This window comes from Ambystoma mexicanum, chromosome 11 (genome assembly GCF_040938575.1).
Source record: "Ambystoma mexicanum isolate Mex_15411 chromosome 11, UKY_AmexF1_1, whole genome shotgun sequence".
In the NCBI taxonomy this organism is placed as follows: Eukaryota; Metazoa; Chordata; class Amphibia; order Caudata; family Ambystomatidae; genus Ambystoma; species Ambystoma mexicanum.
In genome coordinates, this window is record NC_090934.1 from 1241860795 (window position 1) to 1241885699 (window position 24905).

General features: G+C 47.9%; 1 protein-coding gene across 1 annotated transcript in view; it reads left to right on the plus strand.

The window, feature by feature from the left end:
• The window catches only part of HEXA (hexosaminidase subunit alpha), a 294421-nt gene that overhangs the window by 233253 nt on the left and 36263 nt on the right, over nt 1-24905 (plus strand). The window lies entirely within an intron of this gene.

Consider the following 24905-nt stretch of genomic DNA (forward strand, 5'->3'; position numbering starts at 1 on the left):
AGGGTATTCACCAAGGTACTGGCGGTGGCAGCTGCACACCTACGCAGGGAGGCAATCCCAGTGTACCCTTATCTGGACGACTGGCTCATAACGGGGGAAACCCCAGGAATTTGCAGGTCAAACATTCAGAGGACTATCGACCTCCTCCACGAATTAGGCTTCTCTATCAACGAGAAGAAGTCAAGTCTGGTGCCAAGCACCTCAAAACAGTTCCTAGGAGCAATCCTAGATACTCAGAAAGGGTTGACCTTCCCTTCGGAAGAGAGAATTCGGAATATACTACTGCAAATTCCACATTATCAGTCAGGTCAACAAATAACGGTACGCAAAGCAATGCGGTTACTGGGCATGATGGCGTCATGCATTTACCTGGTCCCCCACGCGCGTCTGCGCATGCGTCCCATGCAGGAATGGTTGGCGAAACAGTGGTCTCAGGCAAGTGGTCAGTGGGACGATCTAGTGGTCGTTTCGTCAACACTCGTACAGAGCTTACACTGGTGGACAAGAGAGAATCTCGCAAGGGGAAAACCCTTTTACGATCCCGAAGTACAAGCAGTGGTGACTACAGATGCATGCCTGACTGGGTGGGGAGCTCACCATCTCCACCACACAGCTCAGGGTCTCTGGTCTCACTCAGTAGCCAAGAACCACATCAACCTGCTAGAGCTTCTGGCAGTATTCCGAGCGCTTCGGGCGTTCGAGCCCCATCTGCTAAACTTGTCGGTGCAGATCCAGACGGACAGCACGACAGCCATGTTCTATCTGAACAAACAAGGAGGGACTCGTTCGCCAAATCTGTCCAAGCTTGCCCAGAAAATCTGGATATGGGCACTCAGACGGAACATCTTCCTGTCATCACAACATGTTCCAGGGGAGCTCAATTCCCTAGCGGATGCCCTAAGCAGAGACTCCCTCCCAAGAGAACACGAATGGGTCCTTCAGAGATATCGTAGAAGATCTCTTCTCTCAGTGGGGTTTCCCCACTATAGACCTATTCGCCACAAGCGAAAACAAACAATGCCCAGGATTTGCATCCAGGTTCCCCCAGCCAGACTCCCAGGGGAACGCCCTGTGGATGAACTGGTCAGGGATGTTTGCGTACGCTTTTCCACCAACCCCTCATCAAAAAGGTGGTGTACAAGATGAACAAGGAATCAATGACGCTCATCCTAGTTGCTCCCATGTGGGCGAGACAACCATGGTTTCCACACCTACGCAGGATGGCGCTGTGCGAGCCCATCAAACTCCCAGCCTGGTACAACCTACTGTCCCAGCAACAAGGTCTAACAGTGCACCAGCAACCCAACTCAATGAACCTAGCAGCATGGCTCCTGAGGTCATAGAATTTGGCCATCTCAATTTACCACAGAGGTGTATGGACATCCTAAAAGAATCCAGGAAACCAAACACAAGGCACTGTTACTTTGACAAGTGGAAAAGATTCGTTATTTGGTGCCAGAATAAACAAATCAACCCTGTTGATTGCACTCCTTCCAACGTGGTAACATACATGCTCCACCTGCTGGATGCAGGGTTGGTTTTTAACTCTCTGAAAGTACACCTGGCAGCCCTCTCGGCTTACACCACATCCCATAACAAGGTATCGTGGTGGAAAGTACCAGTAGTTAAAGCCTTTATGGAAGGAGTAAAGAGACTTCACCCTCCTATTTCGAACCCACCGCCAGGATGGGACCTCAATGTGGTGCTAGCTAAGCTCATGGGGCCCCCTTTCGAACCCATGCATAAAAGTAGTCTCAAACACCTGACTTATAAAACTGCCTTCTTAGTAGCCATTACCTCCATAAGAAGGGTCAGTGAAATTCAGGCTCTGTCAGTGCAAGATCCTTTCTTTATTATCCACAAAGACAAACTGGTTTTACGCACACACCCTAGGTTCTCACCTAAAGTTATATCTAAATTCCATGTAAACCAGTCCATCGAGCTTCCGGCTTTCTTCCAGAACCCGCAAAGCTCGGCTGAGGTGAAACTACACACCCTTGATGTGCGTAGGGCGGTCCTCTACTATGTAAATAAGACCAGACCGCTAAGAAAAACAGATCAACTGTTGTCTCCGTAGCTACAGGCAGAGAGGGGGATTGCGTCTCTAAAGGCGCGATCTCGAAGTGGATTATCAACTGTATACAGCTGTGTTACTCTCTTTCTGAAAGAACTCTGCCTTTTACGCCAAGGGCCCATTCTACTAGAGGCGTTGGTGCCACTCTGGCTTTCATTGCAAATGTTCCCCTCGACACCATTTGCAAAGCAGCTACTTGGAGCTCCATTCACACTTTTACTCAGCATTACTGCATTGACACTCATTCCAAGACAGATACACAAGTGGGACAAGCGGTTCTAAGACACCTGTTTGCTCATGACCCTTCTCACATCCCACCTCCTTCTTCGGGTACTGCTCGCTAATCTATGCACAGCATGTGATCTAAGCAGATTCCACAAGCCTCAGAAGGGATACATTACTCACCGTAATCGTATTTCTGATGCTTGTATCTGCTTAGATTCACATGCGACCCACCCTTCCTCCCCTCCGAGAGAAGGCGCATGATTGCTTGTAGTCTTACCTTTCTGTCTATCTGCTTGGATTATCTGTACTCACGCTACTCCTCATGCTTCCTCATGTCAGAAAAAATACAATCTGAGGATCCCAGACGCGTGAGGGATCTTGGGTACAGTGGACGTCACACTAGGGATAGTATTACTGGCACGTTTGTGTCGACGCCCATTTTCGAGTTTCGAAAAACAAACTGTAATACTCCGCAGCTTCCACTAGATGTCGGCCTATGCACAGCATGTGAATCTAAGCAGATACAAGCATCAGAAATACGATTACGGTGAGTAATGTATCCCATATCATACCACCATCACACCACTCATAGCCATATTCAATCCCACACAGATTATAACATATGTCCCTCTCTTCAACCAACACAACATTCATTGCCATAATCATGACCAGCATAGATTATAACAGCCGCCTCCACTTGGCCTTTCCCTGGGACCTTTCTGTGCTGGGATACAAAATGTCTGGAATCTCTGAATCTCAACTAGCTCCAGTGCCCAGATTTCCTGTATACAGATCAGCCCAAACCCTGAATAAAGTCACACCAATTGGTGTCCACCCTGTGCTTCCTTTACCCCGGCTATATTCCAAGATACCACCTTAAAAGTGAGAGAAGTCGTAACTTTGTCCCACCTAGGGCTTAGTTCGAGTCAATCCACACCTTTGAGACCTTCCCCATCTTGTACGTGTCACCCCCTATTCCTTGGCTGCCTTGTGGGCCCAGTTTTTATTATGGACTCGTCCGATCTTCTCTTTCTGGCCCCCCCGCCCCTTGACCCCCCCCTCCCATTTAAGTATCATATGAGGGCATGAGGTCTTAAGAGTAATCTGGGATACATGTGGTGGATATGTCCAAGCTCAATGGCCAAAAGCCCTTCAGTCAGAGGTCTGCTAGTTAAAAAGATTTGTATAAAATCATCCGTGGTGTTGGGCATCCTGTGAACACATCGCATAATGCCATACCTATAACCAAAATGCAACACTTGACATGCCGAAACCAAGAAGTACATTTGTTAATCAAGGACTCTAGGTTCTCGAAGGAAACATGCGACTAGTCTAGGTATGTTGTACATAGACCTAGAATTCCACCCCTTTGCAAAGACCTGCCTTATTGCCATAGGGGTCAGGGTGTGATGGTCTACACCGTGAAGACTATGGGGGTTGGTGGTCACATGCCCCCTAATGACAGCAGATGAAGCCTTAGACCATTCTGGGCAATCCTCAGCCCCCCTTAACCTGGTGTTAGTCACAGCGCCATTGTTTCCTCCGACAGGTCCACCTCCTATGTTATTAGATTCTTCCTAAGGTAACCTTCCACTGCCTACACTACGAAACTTCTCACTCAACCGTCAATTCCGCACTCCCCAGAACTGCCTTACTTTAGCACAAGCCCTCATCCTTTCAAAACTAGATTACTTTAACATACTTCTAACCTTGCAAAATTGCAACTTCTCCAAAATAAAGCTTTACGAGCGCCCTTTGGCTTAAAAAGAAAGGATATCTCCCATATCAAGTTCACTGGCACCCCGTCAAAGCGAGAATCCTCTGTAAGGCCTAGATGAGTACCTACGAATGTATCATCAATGATGCACCCATCTATCTGAACAACAGCGTAACCCAAAAGGTCTTTACACGTTCACTAAGATCCTGTTCTAGCACATTCCTGAATGTTCCACATTACAAATCTAAAAGAGGGTTAGGCTATAGTTTTCCAGTAGTTACATCTACGCTTTGGAACACATTACCGGTTCACATTGGAAATGAGAAATCGCAAAAGCGCTTCAAGAAAATGATCAAAACCTGGCTCTTTGACAAATTCGACTAAGGTCTTAACCAAAGCCGTCACTTCATCTGAACATGTTATAACTGATTGTATGTATGTAACCAGAATCCTTACATTCTAACAAGTCAATTTCTTAAGTAATCGACGCTGTGATACCCTTGGGTTTGGGCGTGTAACAAATGCTATAAATAAATAAACCTTCGTGCGATTGAGGTGTTCACTTTAATTTACAACCTATTCAAGAACACCTGCACAGTTGTAATACTAAAATCAAATGGTTCCAAATTGTAGTGAGTTTAGCTCTCTGGCATTTTAAAACAGTTCAATATTGAAGCACATCAGTCTACAGTAGAAAGAAAGGATTTACAAAATTATCGGTCTAAAATTATTGCGGCTGGCACTGTTTACAATTACAAGTCTGCCTAGGAATTACTAAACCTACTTGTGGGTAGAGCTGAACTAATGATAAAACAATTCAAAAAGGTTTAACTAAATAGCAGTTATCAGGCCCTGCCAGGGCCTCAACAACATCCCACCATCAATAATGGCAATGCAGTCCCAAAAGCCCTCTTCCAGTGCACCAGAGACTCAACCTAGTAAAGCTAAAAACAAAGTGAGGCATGCACAATGGCTCGCAGGACAGCCTTAGTCCGTCTCCCTCGCCTCGCTCTTATTGCAACCTACCGTGTCAATGTTCGACACTAGACCTCACGGATGTTCCAAAGGCTTGTCGATGCCCAGTCAGCAAACAAAAAATCAACAAAAATAATTCCAGTAGTGCCAGTCAGATATAATTGTATTGCGACCCTCACTGAGCTTTTAACAACTGCAGATGGAGATGGGATAGGGCTAAGCGAGCGAAGGTACGCTGGCGGGAACGTAAAGCTGCTTACTAGCTGAGCGGTAGCATCAACTCCATGGCCAAACCTTAAATAATCCAAGAGGTGTTCGGTGTCGGCACCTTGCAGCCCACGCCGCTGAACCGCTTACGGCGCACAACAGCCACAACCTTTGAATGCATGGGGGCGTGGCCAGACATTCTCCTTCTCTTCCTCCCGGCCTACAGAGCACACCAGCCGCACTAACTGCTGCAGGCTTTGCCGGCAAGGGCTTTCTGCCCTAACTTTAAATGTATGAGGGCGTGGCCAGAAGCTTTCCTTCTCTTCCTCCCAGCCTACGGCGCACAACAGCCACAGCCTTTAACATCAGTTCAACTACCCATGAAATAACCTCCTTAACCATGTGCCATTAAGATAAAGCAAAAGGGAACACCTATCAGCCACTGAAGGAGACATTAGTTGAACAAATGTAATGAGGCATTGTTTGTGAGGAACTCATGGTGACGAGTAAGACAAACGCAAGTGATCACAGTTCAAGAGTGTTTATTGAACAATGAAAAGCAGTATGCGGGTTGGAAAAACGTGTAATCTAATCCTAAATCTAAGATGGGGTTGGGTGTCAACCATCAAATGAAAAATAAGGCAGTCCTAGTTGTCGTGTCAAATAAAGGGGCCTATACTAAGAAAACCTATTGCAAATTACTTATGCTAAATACAAATGGATGCGTGGGTTAAGTTTCAAGAAAAAGAAAGGAGTGTTCTCAAATGATAAGTCAGTAGGCGGTAGTCTGGGTCTCCCTTACCACGTTTTGAGCACAGGGTAAGGTGGAGTTGTTGGAGCACAGTACAGTCTCGGGCTTCTCTAGCATGAGACGACAGTTCCAATAACAGTTATTAGGACTGTCGATGGCCAAGTCTCGTTTCCTTAGAAAGTCTCTTGCCTATCGGTCCTGATGTGTTCAGATATTCAAAAAACAAAAGTTCCTTTAACAAATGAAAGTTTGTTACCAAAGTTCCATATGGATGATGATTTCACCTTTGTGTCCCCCTGTTCTGGGCTGACCCTTTTTGTATCGTACTTCACGATTCCGTTTGGGTGCCGGTTTAACCCACGGGACCCCTTTTCTTGGCTGACCCTTCTCAATTGTAATCTAAAGTTCAAAACAGGGTATTGACTTCCCCCCCCCCCCTTGGATCTCCTTCGGCCAGGCTCAGATCTCTCTTGACTTTAACGGAAGTCAATTCCCTTAGTTTCTCAATGTTCACTTTCGCTATGGGATTCACTTCCCTTTCTATCAAGGTGCTTTTCAATCAGTCTTTCGATTTTGCTTGACCCTCTCTATGACCACTTTGACCTATTTCCCCGGCCCTCCTGGTACTTGTAGTTTCTCTCAAATGGGGTTCGACCAGAGTCTCTCGAATTAGCACCCATGTGGTGCCACTTTCCTTCTACAGCTTGTCTCCCCTTCACACTTCAACAGTTAATTCAAAGTTCAATTGCTTTGGTTGTAAACTTGCCTTTTTGTAATTCTCACTCATCACAGCCCGGTTCTTATCGGTTCTCCCCTCGACTCACCGGTTGTGATTAACCGCTTGGCTGTTGGTTTCTTTGGAGTCGAGGCCGGTACCACAGGCGTGGGAGTTTCTCTCACTCCGGTCTATCGGCCTAGGCTTGCCCCGTGTACCGCTGACATCTGCTGCAGGACACTTGTGCTATTGTTCCCTGTCTTACATTCTCCTCCACAAAGGATCTGCGGGTCTGGGATGAAAAGGGCAAGGTCATTTCTCTCCTCGCCACCCTCTCGCTTCCCGTTATCTTTCTCCTTCACTTGAATTGCTACGTGGTAGCCATCTCAAAGTGCTGTCTCCACTATTTGCCTATCTCGTACTGTGCTCTCTGGTTCCACCTTTTATCCCTGTGAGGAAGGGAAAGGGTTGTCAGGTGTGTGTGATTCTGATCAATTGCCTGACTTTGCCTGACCGTGGTATTGGGACATGTCAGGTAAACTGCTCTAGTGTTGGTCCGTTGTGTTGTGCGAAAGTGTTCGCGGTGGGAAAGGGGGGGCAGTGGTTTCGAATGTCCTATGTGAGAGGGTGGGGAAAGGGGTTAAAGGAAGGGGGATACTGTGTCTCACCCGCCAGTGTCCCACTGCCTGAGGAACCCCCATCCAGGTGATCCTCCCTCACTGGTCCACCCGCAGGAACTGGATCCAATAGCAAAGGCTGTGTCCTGGTCACCTGGATGACAGATCCCCAGGGACTAGCCAGGGGACACCTTCAGTTTTCTTACATGTTTGGGAGTAAAGGACTGTGGCTGTAAGGTAAAGCAGCATGCAGGGGTAACAGTTACCTGTGCTGGTGAAGAACAATTGGTAGAAAAAGATCCTTTAACACTGGCTTGAGCACAGATTTACATATTCAATGTGGCAGAGTGCATGATTAAGTGCATGCTAATTTGACCCTGGATTACAAGAATTGAAGGTGGCTATAATTTTTTTAAAAGGATTGTCCTCTTTCTGCCAAGTAGTTCTGGCAGCGGAATGCGACAAAAAAAGACCACTGGCATTTCATGCAAAGCCAGAGACTCAACATCCACCTCGTCACAAAGGGTTGTCCACTGGCTCTTTTGATTTCCCTTCCTCCACCTGGAAAAAATACCATTTGGAACTGTGCCACATTGCCTAAAAACACAGAAGAATTGTAAGGCCACTTTCTAAACTAGGGTCTACCTTTCAGAAAAAGGTCAGCTGTACATGGAATTCTTCAATGTGCACAGCATGCTCTATTACAGGGTTCTTAACCTTTGAAACTCTGTTTTGGACTACATCTCTCATAGGCCCTAGTAGGCTTAGTCCATCGCGATATATCATGGAGTCAGAGCCCAAAACATTTGGAGAGACGGAGGTTGCAGACCCCTGATCTTTCACAAGAGCAATGCATGCTTTGGATTTATGACATAAATCTATTCAGCATTATACTATTATACTTTCTAGTAAAAGCCTTTGCCAACAGAAAGTTCAACACAAAGTTCTTGGTGTGCTAGTAGTGAAGTAGGGTTCGAGTTCAGGGGCCTCCGTCTCTTCCCACTCTGGGATGCGTTCAGTCCTTCTCCACCCCGGGATTCTGTGCGTCTTTCCCCACTATGGGGTTCTTTCAGTCTTACCCAATTCGGGGATTCTTTCAATCACTTCCCACCCTGGTGCTCGGATACTTCTCATTCCCCTCTCTGGGGTTCTGTTTTTTTCTTGCCCCCCGGTCCATCTTCCCCCGTTGCTGCTTTTCCACTGAACTCCACGTTGGAGCTCTCCCGCTGGGGTGTTCTTTGCCTATCCCCACTCTGGGCTCTTTTCTTTGCAAATTATCACACTCCAAAATAAAATTCAGCAAAAAAAGAAACGCTTAAAATTCAGGACTCGCCTAAAATGCCTCACACCAATAATTGATTGGTGCATGGCAATTCCTTCCACTTATGCAAAATGACTACCTTGGAAGTAGACAAAACTATCCTTTCACTTAAACCTTCCAATTCTAAAGGTGACATCTGCCCAGCGCAACTAATAAAGGACGCTGCCAGAGAACTATCTCCCTTTATCACCAAATTGATTAACTCCTCCTTTGCCTCAGGCACCATCCCGGCCAACCTTAAACAGTCCTGGGTGCTCCCCCTCCTTAAAAAGCAGACCTTAGACCCCATCATCCCTACTAATTACCACCCCATCACTACAGTACCCTTTCTTCTCAAGATACTTGACAAAGCTGCATATAACCAAATTCAAAAACATCTTGAACTACATAACCTTTTAGGAGTGAGACAATCGGGCTTCAGTCCGTTACATGGAACAGAAACTGCCCTAATTGATTTGAAATCCCAAATCGATGAGCTGAGGGACAAAGGTAGGACAATACTCCTGGACCTCTCAGCCACCTTCGATTTAGTGGATCATAAAATCCTTTGTAGTCATCTGGATTCTGCCGCCCACTTTTCCCTGGAAACCATTAAATGGATTGAGTCATTCTTGAGTGAAAGGACCATGAGTCTTCTCTCCCTCAGCAGCGGCAGATCCCACCCCCATCTCATGTGGTGTCCCCCAGGGCTCTTGTGTCTCCCCAACTCTATACATCTTCACCAAGCCCCTGTTTGATGATCTGGACCATCTCGGTATCACCTACACTTACTATGCAGATGATACACAGATCCTCCTCCCGCTTTCTGGGGATCATGAAAAGGACACGGAATTGGTGAACAAAGTATATCTTATCATCCAGGCATGGATGTCTACTTAGGGCCTCTGTCTGAACGATGATAAGACTGAGTTGATAATCCTGGGCTCCCAAGCCAATATCAAAAAATTAGGCCAGGAATTCTCCTCCTTCAATATAGACGGAGTCCAAGGTGTCCAAGGATGTAAAAACCCTTGGATTCTATCTTGATTCCACCTTATCACTTGATAAACAGGTAAAATCCTTGGCCTCCTCCACGGCTTACACCTGCAAATTGATAAGAACTGGTAAACCATTCCTTTCCAATAATAGCTGCTTAATCTTGGCCAGAGCCTTAATACTCTCCAGAATTGATTACTGCAATGCACTATATTCAGGAGCTAATGAAAGAATAATTCAAAGATCACAAATATTACAAAATAATGCCCTGAGAGCAGCACTAGGTATAAATAAAAGAACCCATATCTCCTCCGCTAGACTCCATCAGAAATGGCTGACCACTGACAATAAAATACAACTCAAGATGCTATCTCTGACCCACAAAGCCTTTAACAACTCCGCCCCTAGATACTTGATTGACAGATTCCATAGGCGAACATCTATCAGACCGACCAGAGCTGTCAACGCCAACTGCTTGACAATACCAAACTTCAGAATCACCACGATCGGAGGAAATAGCTTCCCTGTAAAGGCTGCAAAAACCTGGAATTCACTGCCACAAGACTTAAGAGTGGATTTGTCCTACCTCAGTTTCAGAAAAAATGTTACTCAGCTCCTAACCTCTACTGACCTCAGCTGAACTGTCATCTACATCCCACTGTAATCATTTGCATCTATCTCCACTGTATATTTTATGCAATTCCAATTTGACCATTCCTCGTACATTGTATATTATGTAATTATTTTTGTTTTCAGGCCATTATTGTAACCATGTAAGCTTCGCATTTTCTTATCGCTGCACCCTGCTACCCCAGGGTCTGGCGCGCATAAAAAGTGAACAAAACAAACACGCTCTCTTAGTCTACACCCTCTATCCTCTTTGGCCCCGTTAAAATCTGTGGGATCTTTGTGATTGGTTGTCCCAGGGATGCTCCTCCAGTGATTTGGTTCACGTGTCTTTAAAGTATGTATGTGATTATCATTAAACCTAAGCCCTACATACTCCACATTGGTGTTGGTGACCGGGGGAGAGGGGGTTGGTGAGGTAATACCCCTTCCAGGGTCCCTGTCCCCTAAGGGATAGTTGCCTACATTGGGATCACTCATATTCTGTCATCTAGGGGGTAAGCGTACCAGGCTCACCTCTATAGTCCCAAGGGCGGTGGCTCCCCCTTGGGGAGGGGTGACAAACTCCCTGGATTCATCACAAAGGCCTTGGGATTTAAGATTCCTCCAGTGGTCACCAAGATTTCGATGTCAGAAGAGTGCAACCCCTGGAACAGGATCCCAACGACAAGATAACAGCTACCAGACATTTAGAGAGAGGTGCAGAGGACATAGAAATACACCAGGCTGGGAGACCCAGAAGGACTGCCAGGAGGGGCCCCAGGCATTTGACACTATTAAAATCCAGGAACTTTATATTTTTTTGGTTTTGCCTTTGTTCGAACCTGACAGAGAAGAGCTTTCTTTTGTCCTGCTTATATTGGAAGTTCAGGCGAAATCTTCCAACAGACCTAAAAGGTGTGTGTGTGATGGACCCAAAGGGATTGGCAGTTTAAATGAGTGTATCCCTTTCATAAGGGACTTTGTGTCCTTTAACTCCTAATGTACCATACAAAGACATGATCTGCACCATTGCGTTTAGTGCTGGGACGAGTCCCAGAATCACAAGGACGACGCCTTGGCTGTAGAAGCACTATGCAGAAGTTCTGCTGGTTTTGTCAAAGGTCTGATGCCATTCTTGCCAGAATTCAGATATTTGAGCCAGTCGACCATTCAAGAACCCCGAGATTAGGCCCGAGTTCCTTGATTTGTTAGGCCCAAGCATTCACTCACTCTACCGGCTCCTTGACGTCTAAGCAACTGTACTGTATGACCATACATGGAAACTGAGCTGAGAACATAGAGACGAGAAGTAACCATTGTGATTCATGAGGATAGAGGACCTGAAACTTGTACAGAACCAAGAGAGTAGGACTAGGGACATTTTGGCTCTGAATGTGCTAGGTGACACTGAAAATACCAGAGGCTGATCTATCTCCCGCTGCAGAGATTGGAAAGTGTTACGTACCTGCAGAATGTGCATAACACTTTCTTACCTGCAGCAGTAGCTATAGTGTACATTGAACTGCAACCTTGTGTCACATTCCTTTTTTCAGCCAATGCCTTGGTACACACGTGTTGCCCCATTCATTCGAGAAAGAGCATTATAGCTCCTCAACCCCCGTGACCCGAGCTCAATATGTAGTTACTGTTATCTTGCTTAGATCAAATCAAAGTGAGCACCGGGAACACCACTTGAGCATTGGAGTCTTTAAAAACAAATCAACTGTTCTTCTAGGTAGGACTTGATTTGTGGACACGTGATAGCAGGATCAGCCATCCTCTTTTAATCCCCCCACCCCCCTCTTTAACACAGTAGTTGATCTTCAGTCTTGTTCTTATGCTGCTGGGTATATTTCTATGCACTATTGTGGGTAAAGACTAGGGTAGGGATGGGGGGAGGTGCTTGTCGGGTTCATTAAACAAGAGGATGGGGTGGGCACAGATCATATGCTACTCCGAGATAATAAGGTAAATATAGTCGAGAAAATAAAGGCGAATCAACTTCAGGGCTTCATCCAGCAACCCAATCAACACCTTATTGGGAATAATGCGACAAATAGTTTCTGGTGAATCACACCAGACCTGGAGACGCCTCTTTTACATAATGAAACAACACTAGTCTCTTTATAAATAACGTACTTGTTACAACATTATTATGAAGCATTCAATTGAATCAGAATTATAAGCAATACTCATTTCTGTTTTCACTGCCTTTTAATGCTATGTACACTCTAGTCGCAACTGAAGAGATGAAGCAGTGGCAAATGCATTTCAGACGGTTTAGTCAATCATCAGGGCCTTCTCTACAAAAATACATAATGCACAAATCAGTACAGCAAGTTATTGGCTGACGGTTCAACTCTACTAGTGAAGAACATTGTTTAATGGGAGTTCCTACCTCCCACCGTCTATTCCTCATGCTGTTGAGGATGTGCTGAAATCAGCTATGCTAAAAACGAGATTTGCCCACAAAAGGAAGTTAAAAAGAGGAATGGAGCTTTATCTTCTCAATCTGTGAGAAGCAAACTATTCGGGGTAAATTATGCATGTGACAAGAATATATCCACTCAATTCATGCCCGTTCATCTGGAGATTATAGGCATCTCCCTTGAATTGTATCAACCACAGGGTCTGCAATATGACCTCCGTGGGTTGCTTAAAAATATATATTGCACAGATCCTGATAGAAAAAAAATGTTCTTTGTACATTTTATTTATGTATTTATTGGACATTTGTATGGCGCCTATACACAGGTGTTTCCAGGTGGCGCAAGACAAAAGTAGGGATAAGAATACAACAATAAAGAAAGTTATATTGGTCTTGTGACAATCCTACTGTGCAAGTGCATGAACGAGGTGATAAGTGCAAGGGGGGGGTAGAAGTACAGAAGTGGGGTGTCCCCATGAGTGGGGGCGTGCAAGTGCTGGTTGGGCTGAGGCAGCAAGTGCCAGGGGAAAGAGGGGGAGTGCAGTGGGCAGGAGGACTAAGGTGGTATAGTCTGGGAAAAGGAGCCCAAGGGCAAGTCCTGGCAGTGGATGCTGGAGGGGGTTAGGGGACTGGTCTGGCCCTTGTATGACTCTGAGGGTAACAGGCCCCAGTCCAGCGGCAATGGAGAGTTTAGCAAGGAAGGGAGAAGGAAGAGGAAAAAAGGAAGGTCTTGAGAAGTTTCTGGAACTTAAGACGATCCGATTCAGCTCTGGGGGAGGGGGAAATGGCTGTTCCAGAGGGAGGCACCAGCCAAGGAGAGGGATCTACCTCCCACTCTCTGCTTGGAGAAACGTTTCACCTGCAGAGAGTTGGTGCCAGAAAACAGGACTCTGGCAGCCTTGTGGATGAGCAAAACAAAAGAGTTGATGGCTGGAAGGTTTAGAATAAATCTTGACTTCTTGCATTGCTCTGGGCAACCCTCCAGACCATCGTTCTTCGCCTGCCAATCCATTACAAAAGGGGAAAAACCATATGCAATTCAGGCTTGGTCCCAGCCCCAAAGGGGTAGTCCAGCCCGAACTGCTAGGTCACATTGAAAGGGGCCCCTAAGAGTCCCTCGCAATGTGGAAACAAGATAACAATACAACAACAATACAACAACAAGATAACAATACGTGTACAACAATACACGAAAAGATGCGCCAGACATGAGGTTCAAATTCCCAATGCTAGGGTTTATTGCAAGCAAAAATAGTCCCAATTGGCCAACTGTGGTCTCACGCCCCGCGACTTGAGTTTTCTAGACCTCGAGGGACGCAAGAGAGCAAATTACGTACATCAGTTACATATATACAAAATGCATATCATACAATCAGCTATGTCATGTTTAACACCCCCCTTTATTAAGTTTCTATGAACTCGGGATGACGATGGACATTTCCGACGGGTATGACAATTATGACACTTTCGATGTCTATTCTAGTAACAATGTGCAATTAGAAAGTGCGGAGGCATCTTTTAGTTGTTGAACAGAACACAGTGGTTCTGTTCTTGGAAGCAAGCTGCACACGGGGGGAAGAGCCACATTCCAAGCTTTGCTATCTATGAGGTACTATTTGTGTCCTGGGAGCCGACATGCTCTAAAGGGTTTTGCGAAGGGGGGCCGTAAGAAGAGCATAATTCAAGCCTTTAGCTGTTTTATTCTAACATATTCTACCACAGTACGAGACTGGCTGGCAGCTGTGAAATGAGTAAATGCCCTGCAGCTCTCCCTCAAGGCTACAGAGAGTGAGCGTGGGCATTCCTTTCTGGGCTACTCATGAGGAGTTTCAACAAACTCCTCAGTCCCGCGACCTTGCCCTTTCATATTCAGACAACAATGTTAACAGTTGAGCAGAGTAAGCAGAATTCGCAAGAATTGCAAGCTGCAAAGTAGTTTAGACAGAAAGCAATGAGCAATGGTTAACAAGCAAAATGGCGATTCTTGCTACGTTTAAAATGGCAGCTTGTTGGTCAAGCATAGCAGTCTGTATTTCTATAATTCTCTGCATAAGACGGTTGGCCTTCGGCCATCAAGTTACGTCTGTCATTCAAATGAAGGGTATTCACTTTTCCAGATTGACAAACCCTCCTTTTGGCCGTATGCCAAACGTCTTATTCATTCATTGTATCCTCCTCCGATGAGGATAAGTCTGGGGTAGCTATGTCTGAACCTTTCATGCTATCATGAGCATCATCTTCATCATTAATGTCTATAGCCATGAATTGTTTTACTGTTGTTGTTTCATCAGTGTCTCTGTTATTTCGGCCATGCGTTTGTTTTCCTCTTGACACCATGTGCATACATCCCTTAGTACATCCATCAGCTATTTCAGTGAAACTATTGGTAAGCATTGTATGCAACAGCAACATGTTATGAATATACCAAGTACCACCATTAGTATCGAAATTAACTTCCACCCTCAGGACCGCAACAGTCCCCACAACCAGGATCCTATCTCCTAACCCCCTTCTTCAGTAGAGAGTGTGGAACTTAGGACATGTAATTTCCGGATTGCTTTAAATATCGTAGGAGTAATCATCTATATACACACAGCATGCAGTTTTTACGTGTTTGCAAACTCCCCCACGATCAACTAATATTATATCGAGAGCCATCCTGTTTTGTAGTGCCATTAGTCTTATTCCTTTCTCTTCTACCGTCATATTCAATAAAATATCCGTTGTTGAGTCTATTGTATTTTTTTATATTCTAGACAGTTTTCTTATACTGTAGGAATTTTCTATTTGGGACAAGAATGGTATAAATGATTTGGCTATATCTATTGCTATCATTCCATCCTCGCTACTCCTTTGAGTTCTACCTTTTGTTCGTCTGGCTACTTCTGCTGTTTCCAAGAGGAACACTCCTGGAAACAGTAGACCTAGGTAGCATGTACCTCCCCAGTTCCTAGGTAACCATGGATATGCTTTTTCCCCACATATAAAGTAAACGGGGTCCCCTACGTACACGGGTTCTATTTTGTGCTTTAAAACCACTGTGTTCAGGCAGTTGCTAAACGTTCCTACTTTATAGGAACCTTTCTTCTGTAAACATACGGGAGCAGTTTCGTGGCTGTGATCCACTGTATAGGCAGGGGGCACAGCATCTTTATTCCATTCATCCCTCATTCGAAGTGTCATTTCGAGGGGATTGGGTCCTCCAACGTATTCCATATCTGACAGGTAATCACCACAGCTTTGCTGCTTCGGAAACTTTTTTCAGTGCCTGCGTCAATGACGTCGATGTGCCGTCGTCGAGGACCTCGTCCGACGTCATCCGATGTGATAAGTAGGACGCATGACGCCCGTAGCCTCAGTTCCGTTTTTTCCGCGAACGTGTTGCTTCGTGAATCTCAGTTACGCCTCGACTCTTTGGAGTTCTGTTCTTCTCGGTTCTTCGAACCTGTTCGTTTTTGTGAGAAAATCCTTCGTATGAAGATGTTTTCTACTTCGTCCTCGACCCCGCGTCCGGGCTTCAAGAAGTGCGGGGAGTGTGGGTCCAAGATGTCGGTGACGGACTCGCACGACGCCTGCCTCTGGTGCCTCGGGGAGGCCCACGACACGGATGACTATCGACTGCCAGTCGCTCACATCCAAAGCCTTACGGGAACGTAAGAAGTTGTCGGTAGGTCGGGTGTCCAAGCAACAGAAGTCGAAGTCTGCGGGGCTTTCGACAGATGATTCGAGAGGTGACTCTCCGCGTCGTCGTCTGAAGTCTCGTGGGTCTCCTTCTAGGAGTCGGTCTCGCCACACCTCGGCCTCTTCAAGGCATTCTCAGAAGCGCCGACAGCGGTCGTCTTCCAGGTCCTCTTCTGAGGACTCTGCCCGGCACGTCGCTTACCCCACCAGCCGTGCGACGCCGGAGGAATGGGCTTCCTTCGGGAAGAAAATGCTGGCGATTCTCGAGTCGCAGGGTACTAAACCGTCCGCGCCCCCGAGTGGGGTCGGCCGTGAGAGGTTGAGAGACACCGGGAGAGGTCCCGTTCAGACAAGGGCGTCGAGGGCATGAACGGGCTTTCATCGAGGCTCTGGCTCCGAGGAAGTCGTCGAAGCCGTTGACGCTCAGGTCGTCGAAGGACACGCTCGGAGCTCCGGCTTCGAGGACTGTGTCGACGCCGTCTATGCTGCCGGCGCTGCATCTGACGTCGACGCCGATTTACTCGACGCCGATCCTCTCGGCGCCGATGCCTGTTCTCTCGATGCCGGCGCCGATTCACTCGACGCCTTTCGAGGCCGGGGTGTCGGAGGTACCCCGTGGCACGGGGGAACCCCCTAGAAAGGCACTGGTTAAGAGCAAGCACTCTCGGGTGCCTTCTTTTCACCACCTGGAATATATTTCGGAGGTGGATGAGGATTCTGATGGCCTGGTTCCTAGTCAGGTTCCAGATGAGATGGTCTCGGGCCATAGCCAATTTGACGATTTGAGGCAGTCACTGCATGATGCCAGTGGACTGGACACCTCTCCGGAGGTCGAGTTTTGTAGGCATGAGCCTGGCTCTTATGCCGATTCCCCGTACCGGTGCCTTATGGCTAGGGTCTCCGAGTACTTGGGATGGTCTGCTCCCCCAGGGGAGTTTGTGCAGGATGATCTCACGGACATCCTTGATGTTGGTCCCCCAACTGACCCGGTACAGCCGTTTCATATGGCTCTACAGAGAAGGGTGGCGGCGACTTGGACTGCTCCGGAGAGTGTCCCGGCGGTGGCCAGGTCCTTGTCGCGAAAATACCGTCCAGCCAGTAGCGACCCCTGCTACTTGACCAGGCACCCCACTCCGGAGAGTTTGGTGGTGCAGGCGGCCACGGCCCCAGCAAAGCAGGCGTCATACCGTACCATCCCTCCTGATAGGGACGACAAACGTTTTGATGGCTGGGCGAAGAAAGTGTTTTCTTCGGGTGGTATGGCGCTTCAGGCGGCCAACTCCATATGTGCCTTGTCTCGTTTCACACACACTCTGTGGAACTGTATTGCGTTAGCGGGTGAACATATTCCCGAAGGGGACGAACGGGATGGTTGCCTTGCTATGGTCCAGGATGGTAAGGATGCCATGTGTGAGTCCGTTCAGTCGGGTTTGGACATGGCTGAATGCGTCAGCAGGTCCATGGCGGCGAGCACCGTAATACACAGGTTTGCGTGGTTGCAGAAGTCGGGGTTTGCTCCTGATGTGCAGTCCTGGCTCCTCAACATGCCCTTTGACGGTGAACACCTTTTTGGCAGCAAGGCTGACGAGAGCCTTGAGAGGTTGCAGACCTCCAAAGCTGCAGCGAAGTCGTTGGGCGCTGCAGTTCGCCAACCTCCGCCTTTTCGTCTTAGGGGACAGCAATGGAGGGGTGGTTCCTTTCGCTATTACTCATCCTTCAGTAAAGTGAGAGGAGCTGGCAGTCAAAGAGGCCAACGCAGGGGTACCAGAGGTGGACGACAGGGTACCCGTGGTGCTAAGGCCGCTTGGGCAGATGCCTCTTTGCCCTCAGGTAACGCTGCAGCCGCTACCACTCAGTCATGAGGCCATGTCCCATGGTTCGCCGGTTGGGGGAAGGCTGGCGCAGAATCTTGTAGAGTGGCGTGCCATTACTTCAGATGTGTGGGTTCTGGAGATCATAACCCACGGCTACTGTCTTCCCTTTCGGCAGAGGCCTCACGACAATCCACCAGGGAACCTCTCTTTGAAGAGTCCAGATCCGCTCCTTGCGCAGGAAATTCAAGCACTGCTGGAGAAAGGCGCCATAGAACTGGTGCCTGTAGCGGAGAGGAACAAGGGATGGTATTCCACTTATTTTTTGATTTTGAAGAAAGACGGGGGATTGAGACCCATCATGGTTTGAACAAACTCCTCAGGAAGGACAAGTTCAAGATGGTTACTCTCTCTCAAGTCCTCCAGGCCCTCCAGCTTCAGGACTGGTTGGTGTCTCTCGACCTCAAGGATGCTTACTTCCATGTGCCGATCCATCCCAAGCACAAGAAGAACCTGAGGTTCGCGGTTGGCGACTCGCACTTTCAGTTTCGGGTCCTGCCGTTCGGATTGACCTCAGCCCGAGGGTTTTCACCAAGCTCATGGTGGTGGTGGCAGCGCATCTCAGGCAAGGGGGGATTCACGTCTACCCCTACCTGGACGATTGGTTGATCAGGGGGAGCTCTCCCGAGCAAGTCCTGGATCATCTGTCCGTCACCTGCCACTCCCTTCACAGGCTGGGCTTCTCCCTCAATTTAAAGAAGTCCCATTTTACGCCAACACAGCGGCTCCAGTACATCGGAGCAGTGCTCGACACTTCCCTGGGGCAGTGTTTTCCTCCCCAGATGAGGGCTCTTCACATTCAGCAGATGGTACACAAGTTTCAGCATGCCCAGACGCTCCCAGCGTTCGAGTTCTTGAGGTTGCTCGGCCTCATGGCATCCTGCATTCTTCTGGTGCCAGAGGCTCGCCTGCGGATGAGATCTTTGCAGTGGGCACTCAAGAAGCAATGGTCGCAGTCCTCCGGCAGGATGTCGGACCCGGTTCAGGTGCCGCCCTCGGCGCCCAGGACCTTCTGTGGTGGCCCGTCGAAGGCAACTTGATGAAGGGGGCTCTGTTTTGGCTTCCCTGGCCGGAGGTGACGATCGTGACGGATGCATCCCTTACAGGTTGGGGAGCTCATGCCAACGAGCTGACAGTCAGCGGTCGTTGGTCTCCGTCGGAGTCCAGACTTCATATCAATCTGTTGGAGCTGAGGGCCGTCAGGCTAGCCCTGAAGGCTTTTCTGCCGACTGTGCGAGGAAAGAATGTCCTGATCCTGACGGACAACACAGTGGCCATGCACTACCTCAACAAAAAGGGGGGGGGCAGGGTCACTTCCTCTGTGCAGGGAGGCGATGCAGCTCGAGTTCTGGGCCATCCAGCAGGAAGTTTCGATCTCGGCAGTTCATCTGGCCGGAGACGAAAACGTGACGGCGGGCGCTCTGAGCAGGCAGAGCACGATCTCTCACGAGTGGGAGTTGGCTCAGGAGATTCTCCTGGAGATCTTCGCCCTTTGGGGGACCGCTCAAGTGGATCTCTTCGCCTCCAGTGTCAACCGGAAGTGCGAGAGGTTCTGCTCGCGGGAATTTCCTCCAAAAGGAGACTTAGGAGATGTGTTCGTGGTGGAGTGGTCATTCCCACTGCTGTACGCGTTTCCTCCAGTCCCCGTCATCCCGCAAGTGCTGCGGAGGTTACAGAAGTTCGGTTCCCGGATGATCCTCATTGCTCCGGTGTGGGCTCGGAGGACATGGTACCCGGACCTTCTCGACTTGTCCATCTGTCCTCCACGTCGTCTTCCCTACCGAGACGATCTGCTCTCACGGGAGGGGGGTCAGGTTCTCCATCCAGAGGTCAGATCCCTCAACCTTCACGCTTGGCTTCTGAAAGGTTGAGGTATAAGGATTGGGACCTCCCTGAAGACGTGATGGAGGTGTTGCTCTCGGCCCGACGGCCAGCAACAAAGTCTCTGTACCGTTGCTGTTGGCGTAAGTTCTGTGACTGGTGCAGAGTTCAGAATTTGGATCCTTTTGCATGTGACATCCCCATGGTTCTGTCCTTTTTTACTTTCTTTGGCCCACAGGGGCTTGCAAGTGGGTACCATTAAAGGTTACCTGGCGGCGCTGTCCATCTTTAAGCGCTTGTCTGAAGAGTGTTCCTACTTTAAAATCCCTTTTAATTTCACAGTTTCTGAAAGGGCTCACTAATGTGTTCCCTCCGTCACCTTTCCTGGTGCCCGGTTGGGATTTAAACCTTGTTCTTAAGTTTCTTATGGGTGCTCCGTTTGAGCCTTTAGATTCTTGCCCTTTGAGGCTGTTGACTCTGAAAACTGTGTTTTTAGTTGCGGTTACTTTCGCTCGCAGAGTGAGTGAGTTACAGGCACTTTCAGTTAAGCCACCCTTCACTGTATTTCACAAGGACAGGGTTGTCCTTAGAGTTTGTCCTTCTTTTCTTCCGAAGGTGGTTTCGGAATTTCATTTGAGCCAGAAGGTTGTTATTCCGGCGTTCTATCCTCCTCCACATCCTGGTAAGGAAGAGGAGAGGCTCCATAGGCTTGATCCTAGGAGAGCTTTAAGCTTTTATGTTTCACGCATGTCCCGGGTCAGAGTGGACGATCAACTCTTTATTGATTACGCTGGAAAGCGTTTGGGACAAGCTGTGACGAAACAGACTTTGTTTCGCTGGATTATTTTGGCCATCTCGGAGTGTTACCGCTTGGCGGGTAAAGACCCACCGGCTGGCTTGCGGGCCCATTCTACCAGGGGTATGGCTGCATCTACTGCCCTGCAGAGGGGTGTTCCTATTCGCAACATCTGTGATGCAGCCACCTGGGCTTCAGTACATACATTTGTACGTCACTATTCCCTCGATTCCATCCGAGGACAGGATCTGGCCTTTGGCAAGGCGGTCCTTTGCTCTGCTATTTGATTGGCAATTCTAAATTCTTTCCTTCCTCCTTGCTCTGGTACTGCTCTGGGAGTCTATCATAGATATGGAATACGTCGGAGGACCCAATCCCCTCGAAGAACAAGTTACTTTCTTACCTGGTAACGTTCTTTCGATGGGATGGTCCGACGACGTATTCCATATCGCTCCCTCCCTACCTTCCCCGCTGCAGAATTTCTTTTGCGATTGCAGCTTACGTTCCACAAGGCTTTGTGTCTGACTGGCAGTGGACTAATGTCACACGTTCTGGGGGAAAAAACTACAACTGAGGCTATGGGCGTCGTGTGTCCTACTTATCACATCGGATGACGTCGGAGGAGGTCCTCGACGACGGCGCATCGACGTCATCGACGCAGGACACAGATGCCGAAAAAAGTTTCCGAAGCAGCACAGCTGTGGTGATTACCTGTCATAGATATGGAATACGTCGTCGGACCATCGCATCGAAAGAACGTTACCAGGTAAGAAAGTAACTTGTTCTACTGATGTTTCTTCTGCTGGCGGGGTTGGTCTATTCTGCCTATGTAATCTATCTAGTCTTGTTGTCTTTCGTGTATTCTTCCTCATGGGATCTGGTGAAAACACGCGAGCTTTGTGGAATATGGAACAACCCACAGGTCTCATGATCACTTCCTCAAATTAATTCATATTTGTCTCATTTAGCTGACCCGTATTACTCTTGTTCCATTTCCCAAAGAACATTGCACTCAACGATACTTCACATGAATAAACCAATGGTAACGGTTGTACATACCAGCCTATCCCTTTCCCACCATGCTGTGGTAAATGGACACAAACCCAGCAATCTTTTTCCTTTAAAACCGCATGGGTCATGTTCATGATGAGCAACAATGTATTGTTGCCATATTGTTGCCATATCCTTCTCTGTCTTTCTTCCATTGGGGGCAAAGTACCAGTGATTACATCAACCGGGCTTTCAGTAGCTGCTTTTGGCAAAAGTGTTTCTAATGGGTGCACGGACTCCAGGAACCATAGTGTAATAGCTGTTATTGTTGGTACTATCATACTTAAACACAGGATCAATGTCCAAATCAGTACCTTATTCCTTTTACCATGCTTTTTCCCTAAATTTACAGTCTCTAAAACTATCATCTTTTCAGCAGGGGTGCAGGAGGAGGCTGAAACCGGTCTTGACTTGTTCTTCATCGTCCTTCTTCTTGCTGGCAAAGTTCGTCGTTCTTGATGCCAGAAAAGTTCAACGAAAATATCACAGTTCAATTCTGCCAGTCCTTTCACAGCCTAGATCACTTATCCACTCCGAGCAAGATTAGTTGTTCTTTCTCCCACTGCTCAGGCGATTTCTGAACAGTTTTATTTTATTTTTATTTTATTTTACATTTATAAAGCGCTCACACAGCCCGCAGGCATCGAGGCGCTGTTACAGGAATTGTTTGTTTTTCTTAGTTGCGTATTTTTTTTTATCTTAGTTACGTATTTATAACGCGCTTAAACACTCAGAGGTTTCTAAGCGCGGACCCGGGGATCGAACCTGTTGTTGTTTCGTGTCGTCTTGCTTCCAAGACGCGCACGCTGTCACTGAGCTATCCTCCCAGTTCTTTATTGATAGAGTACTATGTGCATCCAGCTTGTCCCGCTCTGGCTTAGGACACATGTACTCTATCAGCCTCAGTACTTGAGTGCGTCCAGCTTCTCCTGCTCTGGCTCCTGACACATGTACTTTTATAAGCACACCGAGGAGCCGTGAGTCTTGAATTGTCTGACTTGCACAACTCCGACACTTCTCTCCTCTACGCCCCTGGCTCCTACTCCGTCCGTGAGTGGAACCAAAGGCAAAAGAAAAGCACCAAAGATCTGTGGATTACTTTGCATGTCGAGGCCGCAAATTATATCGTTTCACTCCTGGTACTGTATGATCTGCGAGTGCCGTTGCACTTCCAGTGTCCGGCTCAGTGTCCGCCTGCGGCACAATGATGGGTAGTGATGAGCGCCGTGGCAACGATTTAGTTTCTTTCTTTGGCTTTGGTGCGTTTGCAGAGACTGCCGGGCGCCAAAGGGGTACACACGTTGTTTCTGCTCGTGTTTGCAATGCAGGGTTTGTGTCGCTCGGCAGTGATGTTGTTTCTGCTGAGCAACGTTGGGGCACTTTTTTGCCCTTTCCCCTTACTGGCAGCCTCCTCAGGCTCTGTTTCGAGTTTCACTTCTCTCTCAGGCTGATGCTGTGGCAGTGGACTGGCAACAGTTTCTTTCGTTTCCGAGACCGTTCCCTTTCTCTGGTCGTCGGAAGTTGTCAGCAGTCCTGGGAATCTTTTGGCATGTGTTGCATGGATCCATGCCTTCCGTCCGTCCACTCGAATGGCCGTTTGCGTCGCCAAAAGTACTTGGTAGGGGCCGCGCCACCTGGGTGCTAATGCTGTCTTCCGCTCAAAGTTCTTTATCAGGACCCGGCTCCCAGGCTCCAGCGAGTGCCTCGGTCCGGTGTATCGCACTGGTAACGCCTCCTGCACCTGCTGATGAATCAAACGCAACTTCTGCATTAAAAGGCCACAGTACGTGCTTAACATAGGATGCTCAACCTCACATAATCTTTTTGGCTGCGGTGCGCACCATACATTTGCCGGCCTCCCCATTATAATTTCATAGGGGGAGAGCCCAGTTTTAGCCTGCACAGACGTGCGCATGCACAATAGCGCTAGGGGTAATGCATCCACCCAACTCAACTTGCTCCCAGCACAGATTTTAGCTATCTTTGACTTTAAGATACCGTTAGGTCTCTCAACAAGCCCGGCAGAACTGGGATGCCTGGAACTATGGAATCGTTTCTCTATCTGTAGACCTGCACAGATCTGCAGTACTACTGCACCCACAAAGTGTGAGCCGTTGTCTGACCACAGGACACGGGGCAACCTGAACCGGGCGAAATACTCTTTCAACATTACTTTTGCCGTTGACATGGCAGTGCAGTCTTTTAAAGGATATGCCTCCACCCACTTGCTAAATGCACAAATCACCACTAACACATTTATAGTTCTGGCACCTTTCCATTTCTATGAAATCAAAATGGATCACCTCAAATGGCCTAGAGGGTGGGCCAAAACTACCTACTGGAGTCACAGTTCCTTTCCCTACCTTGTGTTGCAGGCACGTAATACAATTCTGCACTAGCCTTTCTGCCTTCTTTTTTATGTGCTCATTTTTCCATACTGTGGATAAATGCTGTACCATCTTCGCGCAAATGTGGGTAGGGCTATGCGCCATCGTAACCATTGCAGTCGCGTAACAATTTGGCAACATCCAGTTCTTTGTTTCCTTGTCCACCCAACATCCTTCCAAATCTAACTCAGCAGAGCCCTCAGCCCACCCCTGAATCTCTTCGTCGTGGCCTCAGCCTGCATTTCTTTGACTGCGGCAACTCCATTCTCTATCATACAAGGTACTTCCTCAGTCTGTACTGTCGTCATTTTATTTCCCAAATCTGTGGCTGTTTGCTACGCAATCCTGTCTGCAAATGCGTTTCCCTCTCCCACTTTACATGTTACTTTTTTATGCGCCTCGCATTTCACAATAGCTAGGCGCTTTGGAAACGTGAGTGCAGACAACAATCGCACAATCAAAGGCCCATGCTGAATCCTGGCCCCATGTGATGTCAAGAAACCCCTCTCAGCCCAGAGTCAGCCAAAGTTATGAACCACGCCAAAGGCGTACTGGCTGTCAGTATAAATGTTCACATTCAAATTCTCAGAGTTCACAGGCTCGGGTCAGTGCTATTATTTCTGCGGCTTGTGCCGAATTGTAGGGGATTCTTCTGCTTTCTACAACACTCGCTAGGGTAGTAATT